Genomic DNA, 19424 nt, shown 5'->3' on the forward strand with positions numbered 1-19424 from the left:
CACTTCAGATTCTTCAAGGTCCACAAATCTGTGTCTCTGTACTTGCCCAGATTTTTTACTAAAATACGTTGACTAAAGCTTGATAAACAGTCCACTATCATCACTAAGAATTCCCCTGCAGACAAGATTTGACTCTTGAATTGTTTTGATTCATAAGACACATTTATTTTTTACCTGAAAATATTCTGTATGCCTATAGTTCTGTGTTCTGCTTCTGGCTGAGGCTGAACTAATCAGTTTAACTTAAGAGTTGTCCTTAGGAACAAAAACCTAGATGTCCTTTTGCTGGACAGGTACTGTTCTCACATAGCAAAGCATACCAATTTCTGAACAGGTAGCAAACAGTATCAGGACAGCTTTTATAGAAGAGTCAAAAAGTCCACAATAAAGTTGCTCTTTTTGCTGAGATAAATTCAATCTGTATTTCAGTACTGCAGAGACAGCTTTAACTATCAAGCTAATGTGTTGCTATATTTTCTCTGGTTAAAGCCTGATTTTATGAGGTAATGTGTTGTTCCTGCACGCTTCTGAGATTCCACAACATCAGTCAGAGTTCAAAATATTCAGCAACTGACAAGTGATACTCAGAAACTTCCTGACTGGGAGAACAACAAATTTCAGCTCCTGTTTACAGAAATGCCCGTCTGAGTGAAAACAAATTACTAGTCATACAGAACAAGCAGTTTCCTTGCTGTGAAAAGCAGATACAAATAAAAACTGTACATGAAAACACCCCTGCATGTGCATCCCTGATTCTTTTCATCTCAGATTTATTCTCATGGTAAAACTTTGAATGAAGTAAGACCCAGATTGGGTGAAAAAATATGATTCCTTAGATGAGATTTAAAGTTTCCTTTGAGAACACAGATAATCCAGTTATCTGATTTACACGTACATTATTCATTTGATCAAACTACTATATGCTTAAGGATATGCATAATAAATTATGGACAGACACATCTTCATAGCTCACTGAATTCACATCTTTCTTTTCATATCCAATTTATCATTTGAACCTAGAATATTCAGTATTATTTTCTTGCTTATTTTGAAATATAAAAGAGTAAAGAGAAAAGGCTTTTATATAATTCTGACAACCATGGTTTTGTGTCTCCTGTCACATGCCATGTAATAAAATATAGCACAGATGAAGCTCAGTAAATAATCATAATAATTACTATATTCACAACAGATTTAATCTAGGTCTTGTTCAGCCTGAAGCACGTCAACTTATTTCTATTGCATAGTTAATATTCTACATTGTTGTTCTCAACATCTGAGGGTCACATAAAAAAGCTTCCATTACATTTTCTATGGATGCAAAGCTACATTATTTCTTGCCCTTCTGTCTGCAAGATAGCCTTCCTAATAAGCGCTCGAAATTATACAGTCCTTATTCAGATGAGAAAACTAGTTGAAGTCTATAGATCTAATAGTACAGACTACTTCATAGCCATATTTATTAACACTTCATCTAATCATCAAATGTTTATTAACTTTTGAAATATTAATATCATAATGCTACATTTTAGATGAACCAGATACTCTTATTTTTCACAGTGTACACATGGAAAGTGTTGAAAGGTAATAATACATCGACACAGAACTTACATATTCTATGTGAACCCGAACATTCTCAAACCCAGTCTTGAAAAGGCCAAAAGAAGGACCTGCAGCCCCTTCCTCAGTATCAGCTGGAGCGAAAAGCAGGCACCTGTAAGGCACCTACCTCTGCATGACTTCTCCAGAAGAGGACCATTTCAGTGCAAGCATATAGTCACTTTTTTCCTGAATGGTCTTCGGTAAGGATGTCTATACAAAGGAGTTTTCTGGAAATCTTAGCTCTAAAATTGTATGCCTTATAATTAAAATGGGAAGTTAAAGTGTGGAGATGACAAATAAGTGGCAAGATATGTCTACCAAAGGACATTTTTATTGAAGAGATAATAAAAAAAAACTGTTTTATTGAAATATACACAAAAATAATTCTTTTGACTATTTTACAACAGAAATTGATATATTTTATCAATATTCTGTACACTGCATTTAATTTAAACTAACTGAAAACTAGTTAAATTCACTAAACGGAAAATATAGATAATGAAACAAACAAAAAAATTACACAATTTCATGACAAGAGGTAATATTTCAAATCCTTTTGAATCGTGAATGAAATGATATTCTTTACATAAGAGTAAGTGTTGTGAACATGCCTGTGATTTTACAAGGAAATGTTTTGTTAAAGATGACTGTAAGAATTCTATCAGTAGAGCAGTATCATTGTAATACTTTTTCAAATTAAAAATAAATATATTTATTACCTTATTAAATATTTTATTATATACTTTTGATGAGATATTATATTAATAGGGAAAACACTGCTTTCATTCTACTTAAGTATTTGCTGGAATAGAATTGATAGAATGACATAGGTCATATTTATTCCAATTCAATTGTATAGAAAATTTGGCTTATTTAAATTTGTATTTGTCAACTGTTTACGGGTCAGTTTGTCCTGGTTCTGTGACTAATAGGGAGGGGAGACCCACGAACCCATGCCCTGGAAAAGAGGAAAGGGGAAAAAGGGAAAGGATACAGAGATGGGCCTAAAAACTAAACAGCAGCAACAGTCTGAAGAGGAAAGCTAATTTACTAGAGAAGATATCAGAATACAAGATAACAAAATATAATAAAATATAACTGGAACGGAGGCTAATAAATCAAATAAAGAGAGAGAGAGAGAGTGTCCAAAAAACTGAAGGCCTTACTCTAATGCTGAAGGTAAGACAGCTAGGGAACACACATCACAGATGAGCAGAAAGAGAAAAGGGACATCCCGTGACCCACAAACAGTTTTGTCTTTCCCTCTGAATGGAAAATGAAAACGGATCAGTCAACTGTTCGCTGTGATATGTAGTTCTTCTTCTCTTCGACAGGTATACCAGGAACTATCGACAATCCACAGAGCTGGAGCATTAACTCTTTAACTCCCAGTGCTCTACACGATGCCATGATGTGGAATACTGATAACAAAAATCATAAAACCATGATAATATTAAGCTCTATTTGTGCATTAATTCAAAATCTCATAGAACCATAGAATGGCCTGAGTTGAAAAGGACCACAATGATCATCTAGTTTCAACCCCCCTGCTACGTGTAGGGTTGCCAACCACTAGACCAGGCTGCCCAAAGCCACATCCAGCCTGGCCTTGAATGCCTCCAGGGATGGGGCATCCACAACCTCCTTGGGAAACCTATTCCAGTGTGTCACCGCCCTCTGTGTGAAAAACTGCTTCCTAATATCTAAACGAAACCTCCCTATCTCAGTTTAAAACCATTCCCCCTTGTCCTATCACTATCCACCCTCGTAAACAACCGTTCCCCCTACTGTTTATATGCTCCCTTCAAGTACTGGAAGGCTGCAATGAGGTCTTTCCAGAGACTTCTCCTCTCCAAGCTAAACAGGCTCAGTTCCCTCAACCTTTCCTCATAGGAGAGGTGCTACAGTCCTCTGATCATCTTAGTGGCCCTCCTCTGGACCCGCTACAAGAGCTCCACATCCTTCCTGTACTGGGGGCCCCAGGCCTGGGCACAGTACTCCAGATGGGGCCAATACTTGGGGCCAATACAAAATTTGTACCAATACTTCCCATAATATATGACCTACAAGTTAATGTAAGTGCATTATCTACTATGATGAATCACATTTCTTTATAAAATTGTATTTTCAAGATCTTGTTGTCATACCAATAGCAAAGTTACAAAACCATGACACTTGTTCACTGACTTATTTTAACAGTTGTTTCTATTCCTGTTACTTCTCATTTTGTTGGGAAAGGTATACTGACTGGATTATGGATAAGTACCTGAAGTTTAAGAGCTATGTTGAACTCTAAGATTAAAAAATCATGGCCAAAATCTATCTTAGGTTATAAATACTAACTTTTGTTTAACATTCATATTCTAAACTTCTTTAGAAAGACTTGCTTCCTACAACTTCCTAATTATTATTCAAACATTTAAAACATTTGAAAGGAAAAATAAATCAAGAAAATATGTTCAACACTGTGAGAAATAAGAAATCTTCCAGAAACATAGTAGAGCATTGAACTAACCAGGGATAAAAGGAGAGAGGAAGGTGAATTAGAGAAATGCAAATGGAAAAAAGAGTAGTTTCTATGATAGAAGAAACTTAGAAGATATCTACAGATAACCATTTAACATCTCTTCAGTATTTATTTCATAATCCAGTAATGCAGACTGTTCATAGTTTATGAGATAGAGCCATAACTTATGTTTTTTTTTTCAGCTAAGAAAATAAAAATATTCTCAGGTTATAGATGTTAAGCCATCTTGTGGCTTAATGTGGTTCATTATGGAACCATGTGGTTCCACATGGAACTTGATGGTTCATCATGTGTAACCATCTTACACACCCACACATTTGGGACTTACCATTGCTCATTTAAGTTTTGTATAATGATCTGTAAGCATGTATTTACAAGATTAATTCTGATCTGAATTGTCCCATCCACTTTATAACTCATAAAAATACTATAAGCAGTAGGAGGTTTTATATGCCAATACTGATTACTTCACTTTAATATGAATTTTGGTGTAAAATACAAATAGGAAAAGCATCACAAACTTCAGCATAATAATCAAGTTATTGTTTTCCACTCTCTGTTAACCTTTCAGTTTTAATCCATATCACTCATATTAATATTAAACCAAAAATAAGCCATATAATCATTACAACTGGTAAGATGTTCAAGGCCAGGTTGAACATGGCTACATCTATACTGATAAATAAAGAAGTCAAATAGCAATATCAAAGATGTATTACTTGAGTTAAATATGTTTTAAGTCTCTCATTTATGAATGCTCCATCTCAATTTCTCAAAGAGCATAAGCAGGGACAGCTTAAAGCATTGATAACTCTAGGAATTGTTCTCAAAAGGCCCTACAGATATTGCCATAGAGATGGTTTCCTCTGTTCTACACAGTCTTTCAACAGTGTCCTAAAGGTTCTGCACTCAAATATGCCTTTGTTTAACATTTCTAGGCAAGTAATAGCAGTCCTAGAAGTCACATTAAAGTAATACAACTCTAAAAACCACACACATTTTGTTCTGTAGATATAGTCTTGTATTGCTTTTGACTTGGGTAGAGTTAACTGTCCTCAAAGTAGCTCATGTGGTGTTATGCTTTGGATTTGTGAGGAAAACACTGTTGATAACATTATTTTCATAGTAATGTTTAAGCTATTGTCAGCAGCATTTACATAAAGTCAAGGACTTTACTGCTTGTGCTCCTCTGCATAGCTTCAGAATCACTGTTTAGTTCCAGAACCACTAGCAAAAGCTACATATTAAATGCATTTGCTATCAGAGTGAGAAGGTGCACAAAAAATGAAGATCAGCTCACTACCATGGTACGTGTAGGTCTTGGTATACTCCACTGATTTTCCTGTAGAATGTATCCATTTTTCTTCTGCATTGCAACACTGGAGATGTGCATTAGTAACATAAATCCAACAAGGGTGAATAAGATCCATTCAAGAGCAAAAGACATGTCAAACCTACTAGAAAATATATTTCATTATGTAAACCTATACTTACTCCATTGGTACTTTTAGATTACTCTTTGTTATTTCTTGCACACAGATATCGATACTGAAAGCCACCTGTAATAGGACAGCCTTTTGTTAAGGCCTGCCTGTAATGTAACAACAACAACACCACCACCACCACCACCACCACCACCAAAAAAAAAGTCGTCCCCCCCCCCCCCCCCCAAAAAAAAAAAAACACCACAGAAGGCTACATTTTCTTTCTTCAGAAACCATGCAGCCAAGTCAGTTGCTACAGCAACAGTTCACAAATCTCCCTAATGGGATGAACTAGCCAGTGCCTCACCTCATACTGGGAGAGAAGAGAAATACTGCACTTGAGAACAGGAGATGCATCATTCAGCAAAGCACTGTATAAAAAGGAGTTACATATTCAGAACTGATTCAAGAAAATAGCTATGAATTACTCAAATTTATAAGTTTGCATGAACCAAGAATACAACAGTAAATCTAGTCACAGATAATACTCTTTCTTTGTGTGGTCCTCCTATAAACCATGACAAGCTTTCTGATGCTTCAGCTGATGCTCCTATTAATTCATATAACCATGTTTTATTGTGAATTACTATGTGTGCTATGCATGCATATTTTTCCATGGGAACTGAAAGTAGAATTCAGCATCATGGAATACTCAGATTATCATACTAGTTAAAATTAGTAATGCTGAGCTGCATCCATAAAGTACTGTATGCAAACTTCTTCTTAGACACAATAGTAAATCTGATTGATTAGAGTTTGTAATAGATATAATCCTTTCAATATAATTCATTAGCACAGTTAACAAAAATTTGCTGAAGTTAAAACTGCCCTAGGCATACCCTCAATCTGTTCAGAAACTGATCATTAACTGCTGGTTACAATTGATTTCTCAGGGCCCCTGTTTAAAAGAAATTTTATTTCAATACAGTACCCACAGAGCCTATTCTTGATTTGGTAAACAAAAATAATTATTCTCCTAAGTAACTGACCTATTATTCTTGGTATTCTTTGGAATAGTTGCTCAGGCTATATGGGGATACAAGCTTTGTGGCTAAGGGTTACAGCAAAGCTAGGCAGTAGGGGAACCCAAAAAGGATGAGCATTCTGTTGACATCTAAGGGAAAGAAAGGAGATGTGAAATGCTCTGATGGCAGTCTGCAGCTTATTTGTTTTCACATATTAATTTCTTATACTAGGAATAGCAATATCACTAGCAAGGTACAAAAGCCTTTAACAACCCTCCCCCCAAAAAGAAGAAAAAAATATGAGACTGACAGAAAATGATTTCTAAAAGATAGCAAGATTAAGAGGTTTCTGTAAACTGACAGTCTGATTATGAATCTCTTCTATGTTAAAAAACTGTTCATTTTCAGTACTTTGTGAATTAGTAGTAAGAGTTTACTAGAATAATAGAATCATAGAATCAGAATATGTCAATAGTATATGGGCTGGTTTGGCCCAGTTCCATGACCAGTGCGGGTGGGGGGACCCATGGACCCATGCCCCAGGAAAAGGGAAAGGGGAAAAAGGAGAAAGGGTATGGAGATGGGTCTAAAAATAAAACAGTGGCAACGATCTGAGGAGGAAAGCTAATTTACTGAAAAAGATATTGGAATGCAAGTTAACATAATATAATACAATATAACACAGTATAATACAATATAATTGGAATTGAAGCTAATAAATCAAATAATATGAGAGAGTGTCCAAAAAACCAAAGGCCTTACTCTAATGCTGAAGGTGAGATATCTAGGGAGTACATGTGCTGCCAAGCAGAAGGAGAAAAGAGAGTGGGGTCTCATGACCTGCGGACAATTTTTATCTTTCCCCTTGAATGGAAAATGGAAACAGCAATGCAAAGTCCTCTGAGGTATGTAGTTCTTCTTCTCTTCTAAAAACCAGGTATCAGGAACTAGTGACGATCCATGCAACTGAAGCAACTGAAGCATTAACTCTTTAACACCCAGTGCACTCTATGATGTTATGATGTTATGATCTGGAATACCATTAACAAAAAACCATAAAACCATGACATCACGGTTGGAAAAGACCTCTAAGATCATCCAGTCCAACCTTCCACCTATCACCAATATTCCTCCCTAAATTATGTCCTTTACTACAATATTTAAATGCTTCTTGAACACCTCCAGGGATGTTGACTCCACCACCTCCCTGGGCAGTCCATTCCAGCACCTGAACACTCAGAAGTATTGCCTAATGTCCAACCTGAATCTCCCCTGGTGCAACTTGAGGCCATTCCGTCTAGTCCTATTACTAGTTACATAGGAGAAGAGACCAACCCCCACCTCACCACAGTCTCCCTTCAGGTAGTTGTAGAGAGCAATAAAGTCACCCCTGAGCCTCCTCTTCTCCAGACTGAACAATCCCATCTCCCTCAGCTTCTCCTCATCTGTGCTCCAGACCCCTCACCAGCTTTGCTGCCCCTCTCTGAACATGCTCCAGGGCCTCGATGTCTTTCTTACAGTGAGGGGCCCAAAACTGTACACAATACTTGTGTAGCAGAACAAGGAGGAATGAGTTATTGCCATTAAGAACAAAGTGGGCAGTATCACCATAATGTCAGCAGCAACAGAAATCCAGCAAATACTAAAACAAACAAACAAAAAAAAAACCTGACTTAAAAAGGGACAACACTAAGAAGCTCTGTATTGTCCTGCTTATGTACCTTCTTATGCTTTTCTTCTCTCCCTTAAATAATATATTCTAATAGATGTAGTGATTGGCAATCCAACTCAAGGCTTTAAGGTCCCACCCAGTTTAAGCCATTCTGTGATTTAGTGATTCTATGATAAGTCACAGAATCACAGAATCACAGAATTGTAGGGGCTGGAAGGGACCTTCAGAGATCATCGAGTCCAGCCCCCTTGCAAAACAGGCTCCCTAGACCAGTTTGCACGGGTAGGCATCCAGGTGGGTCTTGAATGTCTCCAAAGAAGGAGACTCCACAACCTCTCCGGGCAGCCTGTTCCAGTGCTCTGTAACCTTTACTGTGAAGAAGTTCTTCAGCACATTTGTGCAGAACTTCCTATGCTTCAGTCCCTGGCTATTTCCCCTTGTCCTGTCACCACACAACACTGAAAAGAGTCTGGCCTTGTCCCTTTGCCTCCCGCACCTTAGATATTTATAAATATTAATCACATCTCCTTTGAGTCTTCTTTTCTCAAGGCTGAACAAACCCAGGTTACCTAGCCTTTCCTTACAAGAGAGGAGCTCCAGGCTCTTCATTGAATCACAGAATCATAGAATAATAGAATCATAGAATCACAGAATCATAGAATCATAGAATGGCCTGGGTTGAAAAGGTCTTCAAAGATCATCTAGTTTCAACCCCCTGCCATGGGCAGAGTCACCAACCACTAGACCAAGCTGCCCAGAGCCACATCCAGCCTGGCCTTGAATGCCTCCAGGGATGGGGCATCCACAACCTCCTTGGGAAACCTATTCCAGTGCGTCACCACCCTCTGTGTGAAAAACTACCTTCTAATATCTAACCTAAACCTCCCCTGTCTTAGTTTAAAATTATTCCCACTTGTCCTCTCACTATCCACCCATGTGGACAGCTGTACCCCCTCCTGTTTATATGCTTCCCTCAAGTACTGGAAGGCCGCAGTGAGGTCTTCCCAGAGCCTTCTCTTCTCCAAGCTAAACAGGCCCATTTCCCTAAATCTTTCTTCACAGGAGAGGTGCTCCAGCACATCTTAACATCTTTACGACCCTCCACTGGACTCTCTCCAGGAAAGCCCTGACTTTTTTTTTACCAGGGAGCCCAGAACTGGACACAAAACTCCAGGTGAGGCCTCACCAGGGCAGAGTAGAAACGGATGATCATCTCCCTTGGCCTGCTGTTCATGCAGTTTTTAATACACCCTAGGATGTCATAGGCATTCTTGGCCACTAGGGCACACTACTGGCTCTTGCCCAACTTGCCATCCAAGTCAATCAATTTATGTTTGTAAGTGAAGAAAAAGAAAGACCTGGATTGTGCACCAAGAAGCTAATTTTCCAGGGCCTGCAAATAAGAATTTAAGCCTGCAAAAAACTAAGAATAGACTATTTTATCACAAAGAAGATATAACTCCATGAATAGGTGGAATGCAAATCTTTGGTGATAATACTACTGAACAGAAATTACAGCCACAGCTTTCTTAGCAGCTCTCTATGACACCATCTTTGTCCTCCATGTCTTCCTTCCCATTTATTAGCTATTATAAAGCATTACAATTTTATTTCCTTCCTTCACTTCCCACGCATTGTGTTTTCAAACAAGTAGCTTCATGATGGATCTTATTCTAGTTATACATGGAATTCCCTTGCTAATAGACATAAATTCAGCTTATTGTCATTCTTTACATGTTTCATTGAACTCTACTGTGAAACCTAGATGAAATTGTATAGAAGCAATATAATGAGAGGCTCTGACTACAGCTTTAAAGATTAACATTCTGATCCTTTCCTTCTGTTTTGATTGTCTACTTACTGGGATCTCTATGGTCCTCTTGCACATTTTTAAGCAGGAATTGACTGTTAGTTTGTGGTAGAATAAGACTAAGGCATGAGTGGAGTTGCTTGGTGAATGTTGTGAACAGAATCACTGAAATTATAAGAAAATCATAGAATCATAAAATCATAGAATCGCTAAGGTTGGAAAAGACCCACAGGATCATCCAGTCCAACCATCCACCCATCAACAACAGTTCTCACTAAACCATGTCCCTCAACACAACGTCCAAAAGCTTCTTGAACACCGCCAGGGTCAGTGAATCCACCACCTCCCTGGGCAGCCCATTCCAGTGCCTGACCACCCTTTCAGAGAAGTAGTATTTCCTAATATCCAGCCTGAACCTCCCCTGGTGCAGCTTGAAGCCATTCCCTCTCGTCCTATCACTAGTTATACTGAGAGAAGAGGCTGACCCCCAGCTCACTACAACCTCCCTTCAGGTAGTTATAGAGAGAGCAATAAGGTCTCCCCTGAGCCTCCTCTTCTCCAGACTGAACAACCCCAGATCCTTCAGCTGCTCCTCATAAGGCCTGTGCTCCAGACCCCTCACCAGCTTTGTTGCCCTTCTCTGAACATGCTCCAGGGCCTCAGTGTCTTACTTACAGCGAGGGGCCCAAAACTGGACACAGTACTCAAGTACTCACCAGTGCTGAGTACAGGGGGACAATTACTTCCCTGTTCCTGATGGCAACACTGTTTCTGATGCAAGCCAGGATGCCATTGGCCTCCTTGGCCACCTGGGCACACTGCTGGCTCACGTTCAGTCGAGCATCAGTCAGTATCCCCAGGTCCATTTCTACTACACAGTCTTCCAGCCACTCTGCCCCAAGCCTGTAGTGTTGCCTGGGGTTGTTGTGACCGAAGGGCAGGACCCGGCATTTGGTCTTGTTGAATCCTCATCCCATTGGCTTCAGCCCAGCTATCCAGCCTATCCAGATCCCTCTGTAGGGCCTCGCTATCCCCAGGCAACATCGACACTTTCAGTCCACTTGGTGTCACCTGCAAACTTACTGAGGGTGCACTCAGTGCCCTCATCCAGGTCATCAAGAAAGATATTGAAGAGGACAGGCCCCAGCACTGACCCCTGGGGAAAACCATTTGTGACCAGTCGCCAGCTGGATATGACTCCATTCACCTACCACTCTCTGGGCCTGGCCCTCCAAGCCAGTTCCTTACTCAGCCAAGAGTGTACCTGTCCAAGTCACGGGCTGCCAGCTTCTGCAGGAGAATACTGTGGGAGACAGTGTCAATGGCTTTGCTGAAGTCTTAAAAATGGATTCATGCCTAAACTAGGAAGAGAAGACAAACTGTGTAATCTGTTTTTGTAGACTGAGTTGCCAAAATTTCATTTAGACTTCTTTCTTTCTTATATATTAAAATAACAACGAAACAAACAAAAAACGCAATGTCAAGAAAAATTACTTCTGTGGTAAAAGCACTTTCCATTATGTCTATATATCTGTCTGGTGTGTACATATGTAAGAGAGATTTAAAATCCAATGCTTTTCTTTCAGAATGATAAATTTACATTTGCTGAGTAGTTGATAGACATAGACTGAGAGAGACGGATAGAACTGACTGACACTACAGCTACACATGAAAGACTTTTGTCTCAAAGAAAACCCACTGATATTAGCTCTTGTATATTTGAGCTCCAGTAATAGCCATTGCAATACTTGCAGTATCCAGCTGTATCTGTCAAACTCTTGCCATTCATTCTTCTTTGCAAAATCTTTCCCTTCTTCTGTGCTTCCAGATATTACACTAGTGCATATATTTGTTATCTTTCGTCTTGACAGCTTTATCCTCCACCTGTACAATTTCTCCACCTACCTTTGTCCATCTTTTTAAAAGTATCAAACATAAATGCATGAACTTGTTCTGGATATCCAACTTTAAAACTTCCTGTCCTCAAAACTTTTCACCTTGTTCTTATCAAATACATGTGTAGTTTCTACACATTATCCATAGAATTACCATCATGTCTTATTTATATTTTTTTCTTAAACTAGCACTGAACCTTCATCTGTTCAGAAAGTTTTTTGAAAGCGTTCTTGTTCCCTTCAGGTAATTTATACAGTTTATTTCTGTACTAGTCTCTTCAATATGAAACAATTTTTCACTTCCCATCCACTAAGTCAAATCTTCCTTCTTCATGCCTTTCACTACAAAAGAGAATGACAGTAAAAAAAAAAAAAAAAAAAAAAAAAAAAAAAAAAAAAAAAGCTCATTAAAAGTAGGTTATCACCTCATCCAAATCTGTCTTCACTTTTTTCTTCTGAAAATAGGCATCTTGGGTAAAATTTAGGCAAATAAAGATCAGACCCAAAGAAGATCACTGATAAAGATTTTTCCAGAGGTCTGACAGGTAAGATAATAGGAATAAAAACCTGCATGTCCTACATGGTATATCAGCAGCTTTAACCTTCATCTATACTAGTAAATAAAACATGTCCAGAAACAATATCTGTCATGGAGGCTGACAGGAACTGATTATACCTTGTGCATGTGACCATACCATTATTTTTTTTTCATTGTCAAGAACAGGTGAGCAGACTCAAAATGACATATGAGAATGTCCACAACATGTGACAACTTCTGCACCATACCCAGGGATCATATGGTAGAGTGCTAAATAACCCAAGTCAAACTGTCAAGGATCGTTATATACGAAAAAGATAGACACTGAAGTTCCAAAGTGTATGAATATTGTCTGGAACTATTCAATTAATTAATATATTGAAATATATTGATTAATTGATTAATTAATATATTGAAAAAGATATCTCAGAATATGATCCACCTAAGGAACGCTCTGCTGTGTACAATAGAAAATATTAAGTGAGATTTACTTTGAAACATACTTTTGTGCCTTATTTCACTCCTTCTGTGAAATAAAATAGTCAGAGCCTTTACAGAGGGGGCAAAAATATATATTTTTTAAAAATAGATTTTAAATAACATGTTTAGTGGTGCAAATTGTACTTATATATCAGAAAGTATTTTGCTGGGAGGCACACAGTTCTATATTCCTACTTGAAGAAGAGGAAATAACATTCCTAAATAAACTATTATAATAATAAATATTATAATAAACAGTTGATGTGAGCACAGTGAGGAAGTGGGTGATATGTTTCAGCAGTGGCAACAGTGACAGTTGGTGACTTCCTCTGATGCAGATTTGTATGGTTCTTGTTCATTGCTGGTGAAAATGCACAGCTGATGGTGGTGATTACTTTGATAAATACTATTTTGTAGCTGAGAATTTGCTCTATCAAGTAGTGTTATTGTGCTCTTTCTATCTGCTGCAATTTCCATGGAAACAAATAGGAGGAATTACTTAGAAAGTAACCTATGTTTGTCTTTCTTGCTCATGAGTCTTTTGAATTAAAATATGACTTCAGTAACAGAGGTAGACAATGCTTTTCTACAGCAGAAGTAAATAGCCTCAAGGTTAACACTTTCTGAGTGGAAATGGGAAGTTAAAATTTGAACTTCTAACTTTCAGAACGACCCATGGAAATGAACCATCATCACCTATGTTTCAATGATGTCGGTATAAATTCAGAGATTGCTTCATGTTTTCTGAGTACATGTGCCATACGTCTGAGAACACCAACTCTAACAGCTTCCTCCATGTACACAATCAAGAAAACATAAATCTGTGTTCATGTAATTTTAGAATTAAAAAAAAAAAAAAAAAAGATTACTGGGGAAAATCAACAAATTAATGACTTCTTTCTTCTACCACGTTATTTGACATTATTTGACACTATGAATTATTTCTGATTAAAAAAAATATAGAAAGTTATATCATTAAGATTTTTATCTACTTCTGTGTTATTGTCTTGATCGTAAGAAATAAGTCTAAAGTTCCGCTTTTCGTTTTCAGTCCTCTCCAAGACTAATTTTTTATTATTTGTTTTGCTTCTGTTAGAAACATTGTGTAATATCTTGGACTTTAAACTAATAATACTATTTTAATAGTATTAAAATACTATGTAAATTAGGTTTCTAAACATATTTTTTGAAATCACCAGGTGCAATCTATATTTCTTCAATGAGGAATCAGTTAAAACTTTAATTTGATATTTTTCTTTTTAGTCAAAATAATTCCAAGCTCCTTCACTTTTTCTCTTTCCTACTGCTAAGATGGAACACTCTTTATCAGCATTATTAGAGTCAGGATTTTCAGGTGCCAGGAGATCACATTTCAACTCAACTGGAAGGCAGCAGGAGCCAGAATTCATCAAGAAAGCAATAGCCAGATGTCAGAGTCTGTCAGCATGCAGTTTTATGTGAAGATCTAAAGAGAAAAACTTCAATACTCCTTAAAAATGAACCTTGATTTGGGCATGATTTTAATTTAATTTTGTCCTTTTTCCTCATAAAACTGGGATTGCATCTTTAAAATTTATGTGTATGAATGTCATCTGTTTGTCCATCATTCTCAAAGGCTTCTGAAAACTAGAGGCTAACTGCAACCATGTTTAACTGAAGGACAGAAATCACTGATATACTGAGTTTCACAAGGTATGATGTAAGGTGTAGCCAAGTAGGTGATAAAGGCTTGTTAGTTTCCCCAGTTACAAAGAGCTGAAGTGTGAGTTCAACAGACATAGAAAATGAACAAGAGGGAGAATTATGTATTCTGGTAGTTGCCTCATCCTTTTCTATCAACACTGACACTTAACTAGACCATCAAGTTGATAGAGTTAAGTTAGTAAATTAATCAGAATTACCCTTGTGCCTCGTTATCTAATTCACATGCTCCCTTCCATAGACTTTTGACTAGAAATACTTCTTCAGACATCTCTTTAGGTATGATTTTTGGGCAGCACAGTCTGATAAAAGGTTGAAAGGAAGTGAGTCAAGCTTTTTTGGAGCAATCACCCAAGTAGAACGTGAGAAAATTTCCTAGCACTGTTTAGATTTCTAGTATAGATACAATCTAAAAATTAGACTTACATTTCTTTTCAGGCTTGAACAACTTAATGCTCAGATGCTAAAGCCTTTGAGAGATCCCAAAACGCTTGCTGAAGGAAGAGAATTCCACAGTTGATTTCTTTAGTCACTTGTGCTTACTTTGAAATCATTCCCAAAAGCAAGGGAGGTAACCTACTTTTCACCCAATAGCCGCACTGTTCAGGCTTCACTCTATCATTAATATCTTCCAACTCTTCTGCAATTTTACAAAAAGGAATGCAAGAATGAAAGCAGGAACATAATGTATTGGAGTGACTAGGATGTAACTTGAAACAGAAGAGATATGAACTATGGTACCTGTTCAAGAAACATTCAAGCATTTTGTTAATGTGTATGAAAGTAAATTTCTTCAATTCCTCCAAGTAAAATACTGAGATCAGCAATCACAACTGAAGACTTTTCCATTCCCAGTAGGAATTCCCAACAAATTCATAATCAGTTAAAACAGATGTAGTCAGCCAGATGGTTAGCCTATTCCCATATGGAACGAGAATTTGAATAATTTTAGGTGCAAGAGAGAAATATATTTGCCCCTTCGTTCTTTTGGGCAGCACTCTAACCACATTATTTTTACAGAATAAGAGAATGCAAATTCTTATATCTGAGTTTAAAGAAAAGTGGGTTTTGTCAACTTTTGTTATTAAGTTAAGGAAATGGTGAAAAATATTCTCATATCAAATAGTGATATTTTAGAAAATGATATTTTTTAGTGATCTTAAGTAAAAAATAAGGTCTGAAATGCTCAGCTGTAAGAAAACTGGCACAATTCTAGGCATGCAGAAAAAATAACTAAAGGTTTAAGAAATTCTAAATAAAGAGAGGAATGCATACACAAGTAGAGAATTAGAAGAATTTTTAGAATCATGTGTTTTATATTGAGCATGTAGATTTCACTCTGTTCTTATTGTAGATTAGAGATCTGACAAATGAGATTGTAGTACAGCCTGATGCTGCAGGGTGTTGCCATAGTAAAGACAATTATGATGATTGATGAATTTTAAATCAACAGCTGATACATTTTTCCCTATTTTGGCTTAAACAGATATTTAAAGACACCTGCAGATCCCAAGATTTAGTTGAAAGATCTGCTGCAGACACCTGTGCATAATTAATGCTGACTAGATGCCTGAAATATCTTTGTTCAGTTCATTAACCTTAAAATCTATGTAAAATGAACCACTGCATTGCAAATTACTTGGGAGGAATAAATGGAACTTAAGAAAAATCCATCATGTAGTATCCTAAAGTGGTTTTCTTGCCAGTTTCGAATGAGACAAGATCTTAATCCCCTGTTAAAGATCATCCTGTTACTCAGATGAAATATATAGAAATTTCCTGAAGTATAAGATTTTTCTTCTTATAATACTGTTCCATCTCAATGTGAAGCAAGATTTGTCAGCATTCATAACAAGAACAGCATATCTTATACCATTTCAGGTATATAAAGAAAAGTTTCATTTAAAGTTTCATTTAAAGAAAAAATCAATTTATTTACCCTGAAGCGAGGAGCAATATATAACAAGTATAGCACAAATATTTAGAGAGAAGATCCAGATAAGTAGAATGCCATCTGAATGACCCTAAGCTGGGACTTAATGAAAGCATGATCCTTCATTTCTGTCCATCAGTGATCACAAACTGTGGAGGTGACCTGAACAAGAAAGTTCTACATCATTCAAGGGAAATAGCACGATTGCTCAACCATCCCTTACAATCCCCCATTTAAAAGGGTAGAGGTGAAATGGTGTGTATCAGAAAGTCATAGAGATTGATGGCAACTACTTCTTCCAAATGTATCTATCTGCATGCAAACAGCTTGTAATGTGAACTGATGGAAAACAAATGCTGTTTGCCCAGGAAAGCAAACTTAATTTCCATAGCCCACTTACAAAGCAGAAGCAAGATCTAATACGTTCCAGAGAAAGCAGCTGGGCCATGATAAGAATTCAGAGCCAAAATAAAAAGAGCTACATTGCAATAAGCAAACAGAAAAATCTTGAGTGATCAATACTTACTAAGAGACATGTCACCAACTTCATGTATATGTCAGACACACAGTTCATTTATTATTATTATTATTATTGTTATTTTAATAAGTCGGCTCACTTCTGGACAAGGCACATAAAATGTCACTTTTAATCTCTCAGTTGATATTTTTCTCAGGGAGTTTAAAACCAAACAAAACAAAAAACACCTCCCTCAGAGATTTGTTTGAAAAAAAAAAAAGAGAAGGGAAGGGGAGGGAAAGGAAGAGGAGGGGAGGGGAGGGGAGGGGAGGGAAAGGAAGAGGAGGGGAGGGGAGGGGAGGGGAGGGAAAGGAAGAGGAGGGGAGGGGAGGGGAGGGGAGGGAAAGGAAGAGGAGGGGAGGGGAGGGGAGGGGAGGGGAGGGGAGGGGAGGGGAGGGGAGGGAAAGGAAGAGGAGGGGAGGGGAGGGGAGGGGAGAGGAGAGGAGAGGAGAGGAGAGGAGAGGAGAGGAGAGGAGAGGAGAAAAACAGCCATCCCTGGTACAAGTTTAAGTGGGGAAACTGCAATCAAGTGGAAGTTTTTGTCAGTACCTTAATCTCTGATTTGTAGAAGGTTGTGCTTTGGGATATTTGGTATGTTTGAGAATTGCCACCAAAGAGCCCTTCTGTTCTTTAATGGCTGCACTAAATCTTAACAAACGTGAGCATGAAAACTATTGTGCTGTACTTGTGAGGCATATATCAAAGTGATATTTTTTTTAAGCTTGGAAGGTCCGTTGAATCATGCATGTTCTTTATGGAGCTCTGATCAGACTGATAAAGGCAGTTCAGCTTCAATAAATGCTTTTTAAGTGAATGTTTTGGAAAATGAATAGGAAATTCAAAGCTCAAACTGTGTGTAAACTGCTCCCATAGCACTTTGATCACTATACTACTGACATTTTGTTGAAAATGTCTTGTTTTTATTAAAATGTTAGCATCTGGGGATTCAGAAAGTTAACTGTAGTCACTGAAAAAAAATATATATATATAGTATAACCAAGAGACATAACTTTGTATACATTTCTTAAAAAAGAAAACCTATTCCCTATGGGGTCAAACATAGTTTTGCACTTATCTGAAAAAAGTTCATATTGTTAAACCAAGACAAGTGCAGAAAATAAATCAAAAAGCAGTGTTTTGCCTGAAGCAAAATCCCCTTAAGTTATAAAGTTTCACTATGAAAAACTGTAGGCATCCTGCAATTTAAAAATTAATAAAAAATAAGAACCATATTAAATGAAAAGTAATAATTTTCACATCATGCTTTTGTTTAATATTTATGTCAGATTATTTTCTGTTGAAGAACATCAAGGGTAAGCTGTTGAAATCACCTCACATTTCTCATTACATAGAGTACACATCTACATACAGCATTACAGGTTTTCTTTTTTCTCAGGTCTTGCAGCTTGTTTAATCTGGTGGGAAACTGCCAGTGTAGGCCTTGAATCCAATCTCTGATAGGTGTGCCCATGTATATATGTCAAAACAGAGTAGGTCATTTTTCAGGCTCAATAGCAATATGCACCAGTGGATCTAAAATAAGAATTACACCTTCTGTATTAAACATTCAGAATCGGATCTATTTAGAGGATATCAGTCTGTAGTATGGAGTGACTATTTCAGTGAAGAAATAGCTTGTTTGAATATGACAAAGAATTCCACTTTGGCTTATTTTTCTTTCTATTCTAGATAAACTAATAGCTCAAACAGAAGAGGGAGAAATCTGTCTGACAGTACTGTAGACTTAATAAGTTGGCTTCTTTATGTCTTTATTAGCCATTAACCTGCTAATCTCAGTCCTGTAATTATTCTGCATACATACAGTTGTGTCTCAAAAACAAAGTACAATGAAACACATGGAATCTTCTTCCTTTATTTTTTTTTCCCCCTCCTTTTTTTTACAAATATTAAGAATGCTGTAGTTCAAAGGCAACTCCAGGCAACACACTCCTGAGCAAAACAGAATAACTTTGTATGTACTGATCAAATTTCAAATTTATTGAAAACACAGAATATCACTCTTGTGCTTTAATCATGGCAAGAAATTAGATATAAAGATATTAAGTTAAACCACATTTTCACAACTTGTGAGAGAAATTGCTGTGACCAGAAGATACGCAGTTAATAAGAACTGACATAGGATCCCAGTGACCATTTGTTTCAGAAGCAGAAACAGCCAGGCTGATTAAAACAGAAACAGAAGACATGGAATACTGTGGATCCTATGAAAGTCTTCTCTAAATACCTTACTAACATTTGAAATTTAATAACTTTTTGGAATATCTTTTCTCAGGGTATTA

Source organism: Gallus gallus, chromosome 1 (assembly GCF_016699485.2).
Source record: "Gallus gallus isolate bGalGal1 chromosome 1, bGalGal1.mat.broiler.GRCg7b, whole genome shotgun sequence".
Lineage (NCBI taxonomy): Eukaryota > Metazoa > Chordata > Aves > Galliformes > Phasianidae > Gallus > Gallus gallus.